This window comes from Giraffa tippelskirchi, chromosome 1, assembly GCF_054371585.1.
Source record: "Giraffa tippelskirchi isolate mGirTip1 chromosome 1, T2T-mGirTip1v1.2.pri, whole genome shotgun sequence".
In the NCBI taxonomy this organism is placed as follows: domain Eukaryota; kingdom Metazoa; phylum Chordata; class Mammalia; order Artiodactyla; family Giraffidae; genus Giraffa; species Giraffa tippelskirchi.
Genome location: NC_137275.1, coordinates 147,328,996 through 147,345,108, shown reverse-complemented (window position 1 = coordinate 147,345,108; position 16,113 = coordinate 147,328,996). Strand labels below are relative to the sequence as shown.

At 38.7% G+C, this 16,113-nt stretch overlaps 1 protein-coding gene and 1 long non-coding RNA gene across 12 annotated transcripts in view; both read right to left on the bottom strand.

The window, feature by feature from the left end:
• Nucleotides 1-16,113, bottom strand: part of BNC2 (basonuclin zinc finger protein 2) — a 504,931-nt gene that overhangs the window by 444,394 nt on the left and 44,424 nt on the right. The window lies entirely within an intron of this gene.
• Nucleotides 10,392-13,458, bottom strand: LOC145509909 (uncharacterized). Its single transcript, XR_014056544.1, has 2 exons — nucleotides 10,961-13,458; nucleotides 10,392-10,816 (listed from the first exon to the last, which is right to left on the bottom strand). It is a non-coding gene; the product is annotated as an uncharacterized LOC145509909 (long non-coding RNA).

Below are 16,113 nucleotides of genomic sequence, written 5' to 3'. Positions count from 1 at the left end.
AAAAACTTGATTTCTACAGCAGGTCCCCAAGACAAAACTAAATGTTAAATCCGTTGCTGCGGTAGGTCTACTTTCCAATTACTAGAAGTAAGCATATGAGAGATATAATTAGTTATGACACTAGGACAAGCATACATGTTTCAACACACACGCAGCTTAGAACAAAGTTTTTGGCATTATATGACAGAGGACTTAAACCAAAGACTCAAAGAAAGGTTATGCAGTGTGTATGTGTCTTTTTTTTAATTTATTTAAAAGTTGCCACATCAAATTATTTCTTTTAAGTTATAAGCATATTTTGATTTGTTTAAAGTCTCTCTAAAGATTTCTCAGGGGAAAAATACCACCCTGCGGCTTTCATTATGCCTATTTTACAAACTAAGGAAGTTGACTTTATAAAATTCATTTGGTAAAAAAGAGTCACCTTCCAAAGAAGGCTGCATGTTGACTAAACACATTTAGAAAAGTCTGATAGTCCTAGTTGTGGATTTCTCAATCAGGAATGAAACACTAATTTCTAAAAAATGGAATACGCAAGGCAGTATAATTTAACTTTGACCATTAGAAGTCTGTCCAAGATGTATTGCCAACATAGCCCAAAACCAGAATCTTTGAGCAATGCTTTAAAAATCAAAACATGAATCAACTAAATAAATACATTACTAAATTATGATCCACTCAGGATCATTTATTCCTTGATAAAGATAGAAATATGAAAAGATCAGAATTATATACCTAAGAATCTATGGAGCAGCATGTGAAAGCTATTTAAACAGTTGATTATAATAAAGTATGATTATGCTCAAATGAGGGGCAAATCTAGGAAAGTGAAAAAACAGATAACACACATACGTTAAAAAAATGAAATTCTCTCTTACTGTGTTTGATTATAACATGAACTATTCCCAAACTTTCCTTTTCTAAGGAAAGGTCTTAATTTAGGCCTGGATCTAGCTCAAAGATTTTATTTACGATGAAAATTACGATACAGTAGTTTATAAAAACAAAATCAAACTCTTCTGATATTCTGAACACTATCCTATATTAATAAATGGTGCTCTTCTTTAGTCTCTCATCAAATACAAATTTCTTTTCTTGAGAACGTTAACCCCCCAAAATAAGAAGGTCCAACATCTCATAGTAAAAAATGGGAATAGATTTTAAATCTGATAACTTCCATCTTCCAAGTCATAAATGCCCTCAATCTGCCCATGAAATTCCATGGATGAAATCAGGTGTAGTGAGGAGGTCATTGTGAATGGGTGATGGAAAACACAAAGCTTGTAATTAAGTGCATTCTCAAGTATAATAAGCCACCCTGGAACAACATAAAACATGGAGAACCCATCCAAGGTAAAGCAGCTAGATACTCCCACAGGAGTCATTGTACATAACAATGAATTACGACAAATCCCGTCTCATGGGCCAAATGGTCCATGAAAACAGCACACGTGTTTCCTACAAAGACAGTGTTAATGATGCACTCATGTTTTGGTCGAGCAGAGCTTTCCACCTTATAACAGGGCCCATCAAGAGCCCTCTCTACCTTAACAAAACTGTGTAAAAAAATTAGTATACTAGTTATGCGTAAGTACACTTTGGATCTGACTAAAAAACACCCAACAGATGACAGCTGTTTATTTCCAATACCAGCTGGTCTTAACTTATGTTCAAATCAGCAAGTTCCATCGTTTCAAAGAACTTCTGGAGGGATTCAGAAACATCTAAAGTTAACTTTTCAAGAGTTAAACATTTCATACCTTTTTTATTTCCTGAATTCTCATTCAGAAATATTTTCTACAAACTTGAAGACAGGGTGTGGGTGTGATTTCCCATTTTTCACAAATGCTTTTAATGTTAACAATGTAAGTATGCCGAAATCTATGGATTCCATGCAAAATTAGCATTTTATGCTGTGGAAAAGAGGCTGGAAGATGAACTGGAAAAACGTTTAACAATACAGAATTTTCTGAGAAGGTATATCAAATGCATTTCTTCACTGAGAGCCAGAAAGTAATCATAAAGAAACTGACTGATAAGTGTTACCTCAAACCACAACTTACAGGAATTCAAAAACAATCTTAAAGTGTGCGCATGCACACACAAATAAATAAATAAAATCATATTCCCCTCTAGCAACTACTTTTTCCTGTGACTTCTATCATATATCAGTAAGGACAAGACTGCCTCAAACAGTTTATGTGCAGAAGTTTGTATTTCACTTGCTTTCTCATTTCTAACGCCCTGAGTATTTATTTATGCCCTACATATACAGATTTGTTGAAACTAAGACAAAGTATACAATACAGTCTATGTGAAAACCTTTCTAATTTCTAGCCAAGGAACTCTACACAAAATTATTTAGTATCACAGAGCACACATGCAGCCTCATATCTTGGTTAAAATTTTTCTCAATGTTCTTTGCCTTCAGAGGCCTCCTGAGGCCACAGTCAAAATAATTTTACTCAAATTTCATAAGGTTTACACTGAAGTACAATCTATCCAGTACTTGCCACATGCAGCCAAGTTGCATAAGACTACAAAATCCTAAATACAATATGATGGTTAGAAAAATGTTTACAAGCATGCATGTATGGATTTACATATGCAAAAAAAAAAAAATCTCCTGCTAATTCTCCTATAGCCAAATGAGTTTCTATGGAAATAGGAAGATCCATTATTGGTGAGGAAAACTAATTAATATGTCTCAATTGTCACCTCAGGACACTGTGCTCATTCCAACAACGCCACTATTGTTCAAAACATTTCTGGAATTCTTCATTTGTGACTATTTCCAGAGTCAATTCATAAGTTATATGAGAAAAATCAATTGTGCCAATTTTTTTCTTACCAGAAATAGACTGATTTGGCCTTACCACCCACCCTGTTCATCAGGCTTAACTTCTGGATGGTTCACTTTAGTTCAGTTACTCAGTCGTGTCCGACTCTTTGCGGCCCCATGGACTGCAGCATGCCAGGCCTCCCTGTCCATCACCAACTCCCAGAGTTTACTCAAACTCATGCACATGGAGTCGGTGATGCCATCCAACCATCTCATCCTCTGTCATCCCTTTCTTCTCCCGCCTTCAATCTTTCCCAGCATCAGGGTCTTTTCAAATGAGTCAGTTCTTCACATCACGTGGCCAAAAGATTAGAGTTTCAGCTTCAGCATCAGTCCTTCCAATGAATATTCAGGACTGATTTCCTTTAGGATGGACTGGTTGGATCTCCTTGCAGTCCAAGGGGCTCTCAAGAGTCTTCTCCAACACCACAGTTCAAAAGCATCAATTCTTCAGCATTCAGTTTTCTTTACAGTCCAACTCTCACATTCATACATGACTTCTGGAAAAATCACAGCTTTCACTAGACGCTCCTTTGTTGGCAAAGTAATGTCTCTGCTTTTTAATATGCTATCTAGGTTGGTTATAATTTTTCTTCCAAGGAGCAGCGTCTTTTAATTTCATGGCAGCAGTCACCATCTGCAGTGATTTTAGAGCCCCCAAAAATGAAGTCTCTCATTGTTTCCACTGTTTCCCCATCTATTTCCCATGAAGTGATGGGACCAGATGTCATGATCTTAGTTTTCTGAATGTTGAGTTTTAAGCCAGCATTTTCACTCTCCTCTTTCACTTGCATCAAGGGGTTCTTTAGTTCTTCATTTTCTGCCATAAGGGTAGTATCATCTGCATATTTGAGGTTATTGATATTTCTCCTGGTAATCTTGATTCCAGCTTGTGCCTCATCCAGCCCGACATTTCACATGATGTACTCTGCATATAAGTTAAATAAGCAAGGTGACAATATACAGCCTTGACGTACTCCTTTCCCAATTTGGAACAAGTCTGTTGTTCCATGTCCAGTTCTAACTGTTGCTTCCTGACCTGCATACAGATTTCTCAAAAGGCAGGTCAGGTGGTCTGGTATTCCATCTTTTTAAGAATTTTCCACAGTTTGTTGTGATCCACACAGTCAAAGGCTTTGGTGTAATCAATAAAGCAGAGTAGATGTTTTTCTGGACCTCTCGTGCTTCTTTGATGATCCAACGGATGTTGGCAATTTGATCTCTGGTTCCAAACCAGAATTTCTGTCCCAGAAAATTTGCTAGAACTGAAAATACTTAGAAGAATCAGACACAGACTGTCCAAAGCCAATGCCAAATGATGGGCTCCAAAACATTTTAAGCTGTGGTACCATCAATGTATGATGTTCTAGGGTGACTATTTTATACAGAATAATACTTATTTGTATCTACTTATTTGTGATTTTCAAGTTTCCTTAGCACATTTATTAGTATATTAATTATATCAAGTTTATAAATTCGATCAAAAATTTTATTAACAAGGTCTTCAAATGTTATAAACTTCCTTTAACTTGAGAATACCTAACTAGACTTCCTTCCAAGTTCTAAGTTTATCATTTATTTCCCAATATCCTTCAAAATTGCATATACAGTAATTGCAACATGGAACTGTAAAACCTACAATGGTGAATTGTATGGCATGTGAATTACATTCCAATAAAGCTATTCTAAAACACTGAGGTCACCAAGTATCCAGTTAAGCTTGTCACAAAAGAGTCAGATACAACTTAGCGACCATACATACACAAAAAAATTCTCATTCACTCAATAAACATCTGCTGAGTGTTTCCCATACCAGGCGCTGCTACAGAAAGCAGAAATTCAGAAATTAACAAGACAGGCAAAGGTCCCTGTTCTTAGGGATTTTGGCATCCTAACAGGAAGGGAAAAGACAATTAATAAACTGCATATAAGCAAACAAATTAAATACAGTTTCAAGTGGTGATTAACGCTACTGAGAAAAAAATCAGGGTTAGAAGTCAAAGAAACATACAGGGTAGAGAGGCAGCCAGGAGAGGAAAGTTGTAAGTTCTCTTCGAAGGGATGACATTTTCCCTTTTTTTAATATATTTTTAACATTGTCTACAGAAGGCACTTGGGCTTCCCAGTGGCTCAGCAGTAAAGAATCCACCCGCAATGCAGGAGCCACAGGAAATGCAGGTTCGATCCCTGGGTCGGTAAGATCCCCTGGAGGAGGGCATGGTAACCTACTCCAGTATTCTTGCCTGGAAATCCCATGGACAGAAAAGCCTAGCAGGCTACAGTCCAAGGGGTCACAAAGAGTCTGATACTAATGAAGGGACTTAGCATGCACGCACACACAAAAGGCACTTAATTTTTTACTTTATTTTATTGGCTGTACCACTCAGTAGGTGGGATCTTAATTCCCTGATCAGGGATCCAACCCTTGCCCTCTGCATTGGAAGCACAGCATCTTAACCACTGGACCACCAGCGAAGTCCCCTGAATGGATGGCATTTTCAAGGAGAAATGAATGCAATAAGGGAGGAAGTTACGCAAACATCTGGGAGAAGAGCATTCCAGGTAGAGAAAAAACACATGCAAAGGCCTGAGAAAGGGACAAATTTGGCACATTCAGTGACCAGCAAGGAGGTTAGGAAATGGGAGCAGAGGGAAGAGTGGTAGAAAATGATTTTGGAGCACTGGGCAAGGATGACGTCGAACATATCCTTTTCAGTCACGTCAGGAGTTTGGATCTTCACTGCAGGTGTTGTAAGAGGAAAGAAGAGACTGGAATTTTTGGCACTAGGGAAGTGATTTCTCCGTGAAGAGTCCTCTGGGTGTAGTGGGGAGGAGAGAGGCAAGGACAGAAGCACTGGGGCAGTTAGAAGTGACAATAATATTGCAGGTAAAGGGCGGTAGGTGGGGCTATGGACTAGGGTGATGGTGAAGGGGCAGGAAGTTAGAAGACAGATCTAACAGGACTTGGCCATTAGATGAAAGGCACAAGAGGAGACCCTGAAAGATGCTGGGGAAAAATATGGTGAACTCGAAGCTTGGTGAATCACAGAAATACGTCTCATGGCACTCATTTTAACTGGTCCTTTGTTTTTCAATGTATTTTTCAAACTATATTTTTTATCAGTGTTCAACATTTCCTGTGCAGTTTCTCCATTCTCACCCTACCTTAGTTCTGACATCTTTTCAAATTTAAAACTGGAGATATATTTAACCTTGAGGGCTTAAATAATAAAAGTCTCACACTACACAAGTGTACCTCAATTGCTCTGAAACGTACAGACTGCAGACTGAAACAGGGTCACAAGGACAAAAGTTAGACTAGATCTAAGGAAACTAGAGTGAGAGGAGGTTCCCCAGTCCACCAAGGTCTATCCTCAGGAGATATTCAGTGCCTTATCCTCCTACCTTCTCTTCTAACAAATGTTTCTCCCTAGTCAAAATCTAATTGATATTAAAGTGCTCTAAAGAGAATAAAAGACCAAAGTGAAAGAAGTTTCTGGAATCAACCAATGCAAAGTCATTTATCTTTTTGGTCATTTTTGGCATCCACATAATAGTATAATAAAGAGATGCTGAATATCACACAATGTGAAACATTAAGAATCTTTAAAATCTAATCTTGGCCCTAACTGTATAATAGAAAATAGAATCCCAAAGTACTGACAAATTTATTCTATCACACAAGCTTCCCTGGTAGCTCAGTCAGTAAAGAATCCGCCTGTAATGCAGGAGACCCCGGTTCAATTCCTGGGTTGGGAAGATCTGCTGGAGAAGGGATAGACTACCCACTCCAGTATTCTTGGGTTTCCATTGTGGTAAAGAATCCGACTGCAGTGTGGGAGACCTGGGTTCAATTTCTGGGTTGGGAAGATCCCCTAAAAAAGCGAAAGGCTACCCACTCCAATATTCTGGCCTGGAGAATTCCATGGGGTCGCAGAGTTGGACACAACCGAGTGACTTTCACTTTCACTTCTATCACAGAAAATAGATGCAGAGATTAAACGCACCCCCTCAACACACACACACACACACACACACACACTCCTATTAAACTCTAAATTGTAGTGTATCCCTTCTATATATAAGGCGTGCTTGCATGCTTAGTCATGCCCAACTCTTCGTGACTGTGGACCACAGCCTGCCAGGCTCCTCTGTGCATGGAATTTTCCAGGCAAGAATATTGAAGTAGGTTGCCATTTTTTCCTGCAGAGGATCTTCCCAACCCAAGGACTGAACCTATGTCTCCTGCACTGCAGGCAGATTCTTTACCACTGAGCCACAGGGGAGCCCATTCCATCTATATATACAAGGCCAACCTCAAATTGAGATATTTCTCTACAACAGAAGTAATATCTTCTATTAAACAATAGAAACTTTCTGTAGAAGGTATTTAACTGGTCTTAAGCCTTATTATTTTTTTTCCCTTATGCATCTTTTTTCCTCCAGGAAACTGCAGTCTTATCCTGTGGCTTCCCACCATTCTCACATACCCATATACAAAACACATTACATGTAATGTTGCAGCATGAGGTATCTCCGAAGAAATTTAAAATGAATGAGACTGCCATCTGCATTATATCCATAAAAACCCAAACAGATGCAAAGTCACCTTAACAAGTAGCTCCCAGGACAGTTAACTAATATCTGCTTGAGAATATTAACATGTCCAGAGAAAAAAGAGTTTATCAATCAGAAGGTGAATGGGAAGCAGAAAAAAAGGAAGAGGGTTCAATTTTGTCAATGCTCTTCCAAGCACAGTCCAGGAGTGAGGAGTCTGAAGTGTGCACTGTAGGTAGCAGAGGCCACTGGAAAGGATTTCTCTACAGACAGAGGAGGCCCTTACACAGTCCACTTCCATCCTTAATATTCTCTGTTCAAATTCCAAGCTCATAAAGGAATAGGCAACATGTGGATTATAATTTGATTCCCTACTTAAATTTGCCTACAAAAGGAGAGAATGAGCTAAGCATGCCAACAGAAGTATGAAAGTATTCCACCTAATATGGTCTGCAGTTACACACATGTTCACATGGTGTGTGCGCATGCACGTGGGGATGGGTATTAATCTCCAACCCTCAGTCAGTGAACAAGCTGAACGAGTCCATGAAGGACTGATCTCTTTCAAGCGTGTACTGACAGAACACTAGATTTCCAAACATACAAAGACTAGCGCCAGTCCCCTGCACTATGGTTATTCTTTAAAGATAATGAATACCTTTCTGCCAATGAACTTTGTGCCCCTTCATGTTAGGGTTAGAGCTTCTACCGCCTCTGTTAGATCTACAGCATGGAACAGAGTATCATGAATATCACAGAAATGCAAATGCCTGTTTAATTACAATCTAAAATAATTTTTAAAAATGTGTAATACTGTGGAAAGTGGTGACAACCACAACTTCCTCGCCTACACTAAATGTACAGCTTGAACATAAAAACTCAATCATTTTCATACTTATTTTTACCAAATCAGTGTACTATTATCTAATGTTTCATGCAAATCTACAGCAAATTATTCTACATATAGTAATGAATATTTACCCGTTGGCTGTTAACAGATTACTTTGGCATATCTGCATTTCAGAAACACAATTTGACAATACTAATGAAATATGCAAGGACTTCCCTGGTGGTCCAGTGACTAAGACTCCACCCTCCCAATGCAGTGGGCACCAGTTTGATCACTGGTCAGGGAACTAGACCCCACATGCCACGACTAAGACCCAGTACACCAAAATAAGATACACATATTTAAAAAAGAAATATTCAATGATACACTCAATATTTATCCGTCTATCCATACATATACCTAAAACTAGAAAAACACTGCATCAGGTGTTACTGCAGTATGAAAATGCACGTTAAGTATCAAACCCTTTCTCCTACACTATTTTCTCCCTCTCCCATAAGGAAGTTGCAGACTATCAGTTTGTCACTACACACACACATGCACAATTTCATTAGATCTAATTATTACTGTCCTCTGTACACAGAAGTGTCCTCTCAGTGACTAGGTGTTGTTTATGGACATAAGTGATGCTGCAAAGACCAATGAACAGACTTAAATACTTAATGTGAAAATATTTTTTTGCAAACGACACTTAATAGGGTAAAAAATTATGGTTTAACACATGGCAGAATTCTCAAGTTTAAAAAATATCTACTTTTCCATGTCATTCAGAGTTAATGTACTCTGAAGCGAAATTAATGTTTTAGTCTATTGGAAACCAGTTTGAACAAACACAATGCTTTGTTTCCAATCACCATTTTGTGAAAGGAAACACTGAACTATCACACTGAACTTTCAGAAGCATACCTGTTAGCATAACACATGTTAACAGAATAAACACCCCTAATCCATTAGTGTAAAATGTGTATTACAGGAAGATTAAACACCACAGGACAGAGGGGTGAGTAAACTTACTTTGTAAGGCTGTATTTTTCCAGGTAATTTCATACTTTACTTCCCTAAACCATGAAAGGCACAAATAAAAGTACACATGCTGCTGTCATTCCGTGTATATATACAACAAGATACATATGAGCACATGTCAAAATATGTGAAACAGAAAAGCAGCATTAATTTATTGCTCAACATTTATAAAAATGTGCCATTTGGTATAATGAAATTTGTTAAAACCAAAAATCAAGTGTATAGTAAATATAAGATTTTCTACCATACCGATTTTTATAAATGATTATAAATCCTCTTTAGAATTTTCACCAAAAGTAATTACATATCGTAAGATACTATTTAAAATTGGTTAATTAATTTTTATGTAACCTAGGTAAACATTACAGAAGGAAAAATACATGCTCTCCACATATATATTTGATCAGTTAGCCATCTAATTAATAGTTGATACTGAATGAATAATGAAACTTTTGTCCAAACTAACTGGCAAAAGGCCAAAAATAGACAATGCAGTTAAGCAAGAATGGCTCATCAGCATACTATAAAAGCAATTACTTTAGATGGAGATAAATATAAGTCTTTTGTTAGCATGAATAAAGAAAAAATTACATCTTTAAGGGAACAAATTTTTTTAGGTCATCCAAATTACCTTACCTTTCATTTGTTCTCAAGCTTCTCTAATTCAACGATCAGGTATTTTAACTACAAAATTTGTCAGGTAAACTTAAAAACAAGCTCGTGTCTCCAAACGTGCCATGCCAGATTTGAAGATAGTATTTATTTGAAGTGGCTTCCCAGGTGGCTCAGTGGGTAAAGAATCTGCCTGCAATGCAGGAGACGCAGGAGTCGCAGGTTTGATTCCTGGGTCGGTAAGATCCCCTGGAGGAGGGCATGGCAACCCACTCCAGTATTCCTGCCTGGAGAATTCCCTGGAGGAGAAGCCTGGCAGGCTACATAGGGTCACAGAGTCAAACACAACTGAAGCGACCGAGCATGCACACATGCATTTATTTAAAACTTAAGTGGACCAATTAGTTTGGGTTTGAGATCATACAGTAATTTTTCAGTTTTAATCACTGGTGGGTGGTATTTTTAGTTACAAAGGAATGTCCAGGAAGACAAATTTTCTTAATAATGTTTTTTTTTTCCTTTTGAGGTATTTATTAAACTAAAAACAATTATTTCTAGGTACTTAATACCACATTCCAGGGCATGACGTGTATCTCTTATAGAGAACACCTAGAATGCTTTTAAACTCAATGATAATTAAGAAACATCAAAGTATAACCAGGGTGTTTCTCAGGGAGCTAAGAGCCATCACCTTTTGGCTACCAGATGACATATTTCTTGTCCCCTGGAGTACCACCAAGAGTTTCTTACCCAAATAATAGATGTACTTTCCTCATGTAGCTTTTACTCTTCAGAGGATCAGATAATTCTGAGTTTTAAAGGTAAACTGCTGCTGCTGCTGCTAAGTCGCTTCAGTCGTGTCCGACTCTGTGCGACCCCATAGACGGCAGCCCACCAGGCTCCGCGTCCCTAGGATTCTCCAGGCAAGGATACTGGAGTGGGTTGCCGTTTCCTTCTCCAGTGCATGAAAGGGAAAAGTGAAAGTGAAGTCGCTCAGTCGTGTCCGACTCTTAGCGACCCCATGGACTGTAGCCCACCAGGTTCCTCCGTCCATGGGATTCTCCAGGCAAGAGTACTGGAGTGGGGTGCCACTGCCTTCTCCTAAAGGTAAACTACTAAGGTATTATTAACTAAAGTGCAGATTTTGTTCAAATTTCTCAAAATTTTATGCCAGTGTCCATTATTTGTTTTCATACGTTATTCAAGGTTCCACGCTGTATTTAGTTGTATTGAGCAGCTTCAGCTGCATGCAACAAATTCTGGTAAATTCTCTGTTCATTTTTATTCTGTTACAAACATTTTGTAATTTTCCTTGTTATGGCTTCTTAGATACACCAATCATTTAAAAGTGGACATTTAATTTCCAAATATATGAGGTTGATCAAGTAAAAAGAAAAAGCATACTGCTAAGGGCAACAATAGAAAGAAAAGACAAATAGGGCTATTTCAAACTTAAAAAATTCTGTAGAGCAAAGGAAGTAATCAACAGAGAAAGCAACCTACTGAATGGGAGAATGTATTTGTAGATGACATTTCTCATAAGGGGTTAATATCAAGAATATAGGAAGCACTCCTCAACTCAACAACCTAAAATCAAATAATCCAGTTAAAAATGTGCAGAAGGGGACTTCCCTGGCAGTCCAGTGGCTAAGACTCCATGCTTTCACCACAGGTAGTGTGGGTGTGATCCCTGGTCACAGAACTAAGATCCCACATGCCACACAGAGACACCAAAAAAGAAAGAAAGAAAGAAATGACACTCAACATCGTTAATCATCAGGGAAATTCAAGCCAAAACAATGAGATATAACTCTTATCTGTTCTGTTCAGTTCAGTTCAGTCACTCGGTCGTGTCTGACTCTTTGCAACCCCATGAATCGCAGCACGCCAGGCCTCCCTGTCCATCACCAACTCCCGGAGTTTACCCAAACCCACGTCCATTGAGTCGGTGATGCCATCCAACCATCTCATCCTCTGTCGTCCCCTTCTCCTCCTGCTCCCAATCCTTCCCAGCATTAGGGTCTTTTCCAATGAGTCAACTCTTCGCATGAGGTGGCCAAAGTACTGAAGTTTCAGCTTCAACATCAGTCCTTCCAATGAACAACCAGGACTGATCTCCTTTAGGATGGACTGGCTGGATCTTCTTGCAGTCCAAGGGACTCTCAAGAGTCTTCTCCAAGACCACAGTTCAAAAGCATCAATTCTGCGGCACTCAGCTTTCTTCACCGTCCAACTCTCACATCCATACATGACTACTGGAAAAACCATAGCCTTGACTAGATACACCTTTGTTGGCAAAGTAACGTCTCTGCTTTTAAATATGCTATCTAGGTTGGTCATAACCTTCCTTCCGAGGAGTAAGCGTCTTTTAATTTCATGGCTGCAATCACCATCAGCAGTGATTTTGGAGCCAAAAAAAATAAAGTCTGACCCTGTTTCCCCATCTATTTGCCATGAAGTAATGGGACCAGATGCCATGATCTTAGTTTTCTGAACGTTGAGCTTTAAACCAATTTTTCACTCTCCTTTCACTTTCATCAAGAGGCTCTTTAGTTCTTCTTCACTTTCTGCCATAAGGGTGGTGTCATCTGCGTATCTGAGGTTATTGATATTTCTCTCGGCAATCTTGATTCCAGTTTGTGTTTCTTCCAGCCCAGCGTTTCTCAGGATGTACTCTGCATATAAGTTAAATAAGCAGGGTGACAATATACAGCCTTGACGTACTCCCTTTCCTATTTGGAACCAGTCTGTTATTCCATGACCAGTTCTAACTGTTGCTTCCTGACCTGCATACAGGTGTCTCAAGAGACAGGTCAGATGGTCTGGTATGCCCATCTCTTTCACAATTTTCCAGTTTATTGTGATCCACACAGTCAAAGGCTTTGGCATAGTCAATAAAGCAGAAATAGATGTTTTTCTGGAACACTCTTGCTTTTTCGATGATCCAGTGGATGTTGGCAATTTGATCTCTGGTTCCTCTGCCTTTTCTAAAACCAGCTTGAACATCTGGAAGTTCATGGTTCACGTATTGCTGAAGCCTGGCTTGGAGAATTTTGAGCTTTACTTTACTAGTGTGTGAGATGAGTGCAATTGTGCAGTAGTTTGAGCATTCTTTGACATTGCCTTTCTTTGGGATTGGAATGAAAACTGACATTTTCCAGTCCTGTGGCCACTGCTGAGTTTTCCAGATTTGCTGGCAGACTGAGTGCAGCACTTTCACAGCATCATCTTTGAGGATTTGAAATAGCTCAACTGGAATTCCATCACCTCCACTAGCTTTGTTCGTAGTGATGCTTTCTAAGGCCCACTTGACTTCACATTCCAGGATGTCTGGCTCTAGGTGAGTGATCACACCATCGTGATTATCTGGGTCATGAAGATCTTTTTTGTACAGTTCTTCTGTGTATTCTTGCCACCTCTTCTTAATATCTTCTGCTTCTGTTAGGTCCATACCAATTCTGTCCTTTATTGAGCCCGTCTTTGCATGAAATGTTCCCTTGGTATCTCTAATTTTCTTGAAGAGATCTCTAGTCTTTCCCATTCTGTTGTTTACCTCTATTTCTTTGCATTGACCGCTGAGGAAGGCTTTCTTATCTCTCCTTGCTATTCTTTGGAACTCTGCATTCAAATGGCTATATCTTTCCTTTTCTCCTTTGCTTTTTGCTTCTCTTCTTTTCACAGCTATTTGTAAGGTCTCCTCAGACAGCCATTTTGCTTTTTTGCATTTCTTTTCCATGGGGATGGGCTTGATTCCTGTCTCCTGTACGACGTCACGAACCTCTGTCCATAGTTCATCAGGCACTCTATCAGATCTAGTCCCTTAAATCTATTTGTCACTTCCACTGTATAATCATAAGGGATTTGATTTAGGTCATACCTGAATGGTCTAGTGGTTTTCCCTACTTTCTTCAATTTAAGTCTTATCTGTTAGGCCACTACTTTATAACAAAAACAAAAACACAAAAAGTAACAAGCATTGACAAGGATGTGGAAAAACTGAAACCTGTGTGCACTGTTGTGGGAATGTAAAATGGGGCAATAGCCAGAGAAAACAGAACAGAGGTTCCTTAAAAAATTAAAAGGATAACTACTATATGATCCACCAACCCATTTCTGGATATATATCCAAACAAACTGAAAGGAGAATCTTTCAGAGTTATTTGCACATCCATGTTCACTGCAGCATCATCACAACAGCCAAGATGTGGAACTCAATCTAAATGTCCATCTAAGGATCAATGGGTACAGAAAATGTGGTATATACATACAATGAATTATTCAGCCTTAAAAAAAACAGGAAATCCTGTCATGTGCTACAATGCATTAACCTCAAGGACATCATGCTAAGTGAAATAAGCCAGTCACAGGACAGATATGACTATCTTACTCAAATACTTCATATAAATGCGTTGTTTCATTTATATGAAGTACTTCAAGTAGTCAGATTCTTCAAGTGGAATAGTGGTTGGCCAGGGGCTATGAGGACAGGAAATGGGAAACTGTTGTTCAATAGGCATAGGTATAAAGCTTACATTTTGCAAGGTGAAAAAAGTTCTAACAATCTGTTGCACAAAAAGATGCATCTAACAGTACTATACCGTATACTTATAATAATTAAATTATTAATTTTTTTGTGTTGGACTTTCCCGGTAGTCCAGTGGTTAAGAATCTCCCTGCCAGTGCAGGGAACATGAATTCAATTCCTGTCCAGGAAGATTCCACATGCTGTGGGGCAACTAACTCTGTGTGCCACAACTATTGAGCCCGCACACCCTAGAACCCACGCTCCACAAGAGAAGCCACCATAAGGGGATGTCCGCATGCCACAACTAGAGAAAGCTTGTTCTTAGGCTTTCCAACAAAGACCCAGTGCACCCAAAAATGAATAAAATTTTAAAATAGATAAAGTGTTATTTTTACCATAATAAAAATAATTTTTAAAATAATTGTAAAGGAACCAAGAATAGCTAAAATAATCTTGAAAAAGAGGAGCAAAGTTGGAAGACACATACCTCTCAGTTGCAAACAATACAAAACTATAGTAATTAAGACAGTGTAGAACTTGTACAGGGATAGACATACAGACCAATGGAACCAAGTGAAGAATCCAGAATTAAATCCCCCTACATCTATGGCCAAATGATTTTCCCAAAAAGGTATCATGAAATTCAAAGGGGAAAGGAATTGTCAAACACAGTGCTGAGAACAACTAAGATATCCACATTCAAAAGAATGAAGCTGGACCCCTACTCATATTATACACAAAAGTTAGCCTAAGTGAATCAAAGACTTGCATGTAAGTACTCAAACTATAAGACTCTTAGAAGAAAGTACTAAGTGTTAAGTCACTTCAGTCATGTCCGACTCTGTGTGACCCTGTGGACTGTAGCCTGCCAGGCTCCTCTGTCCATGGAATTCTCCAGGCAAGAATACTGAAGTGGGTTGCCATGCCCTCCTCCAGGAGATCTTCCCAACCCAGGGATCGAAGCCATGTCTCTTATGTCTCCTGCATAAGCAGACAGGTTCTTTACCACTAGAGCCACAAGGGAAGCCCCTTAGAAGAAAACACAGGAGTAAATCTTCATGACTGTGAGTTAGAAGATGGTTCCTTAGCACGCCAAAAGTACAAACAACAAAAGAAAAAATAAACTGGATTTTATCAAAATGTAAAGCTTCTGTGCTTCAAAGGACACTGTAAAAAAAGTAAAACAACCCACAGAATGGGAGAAAACACTTAACAAATCTTGTATCTAATAAAAGACTTGTGTCCAGAATATAAAAGCGATTTCCTGGCTGGCTCAGCAGTAAAGAATCCAACCTGCCAATGCAGGAGACACAGGTTCAATTCCTGGATTGGAAAGATCACCTCAAGAAGGAAATGGCAATGTACTACAGTACCCTATGGACAGAGAAGCCTGACAGGCTACAGTCCATGAGATTCCAAAGAGTCAGACACAATTTAGCAACTAAACACCACCACCACCAGAATATATAAAGAGCTCTTACAACTCAACAACAAAAAGACAACCTAAATGAAAAATTAGTAGAGGATTTAAGACATTTCTGCTATACAGAGAAGATATACAAATGGCCAATAAACATATAAAATGATGCCCAACATCATTAACACTCCAGGAAATTCAAATCAAAATCACTTAACACCCACTAGGATTGTTAAAATTAAAAGACAAACAGTAACAGGTTGGAGAGGATGTGGAGAGATTAGAGA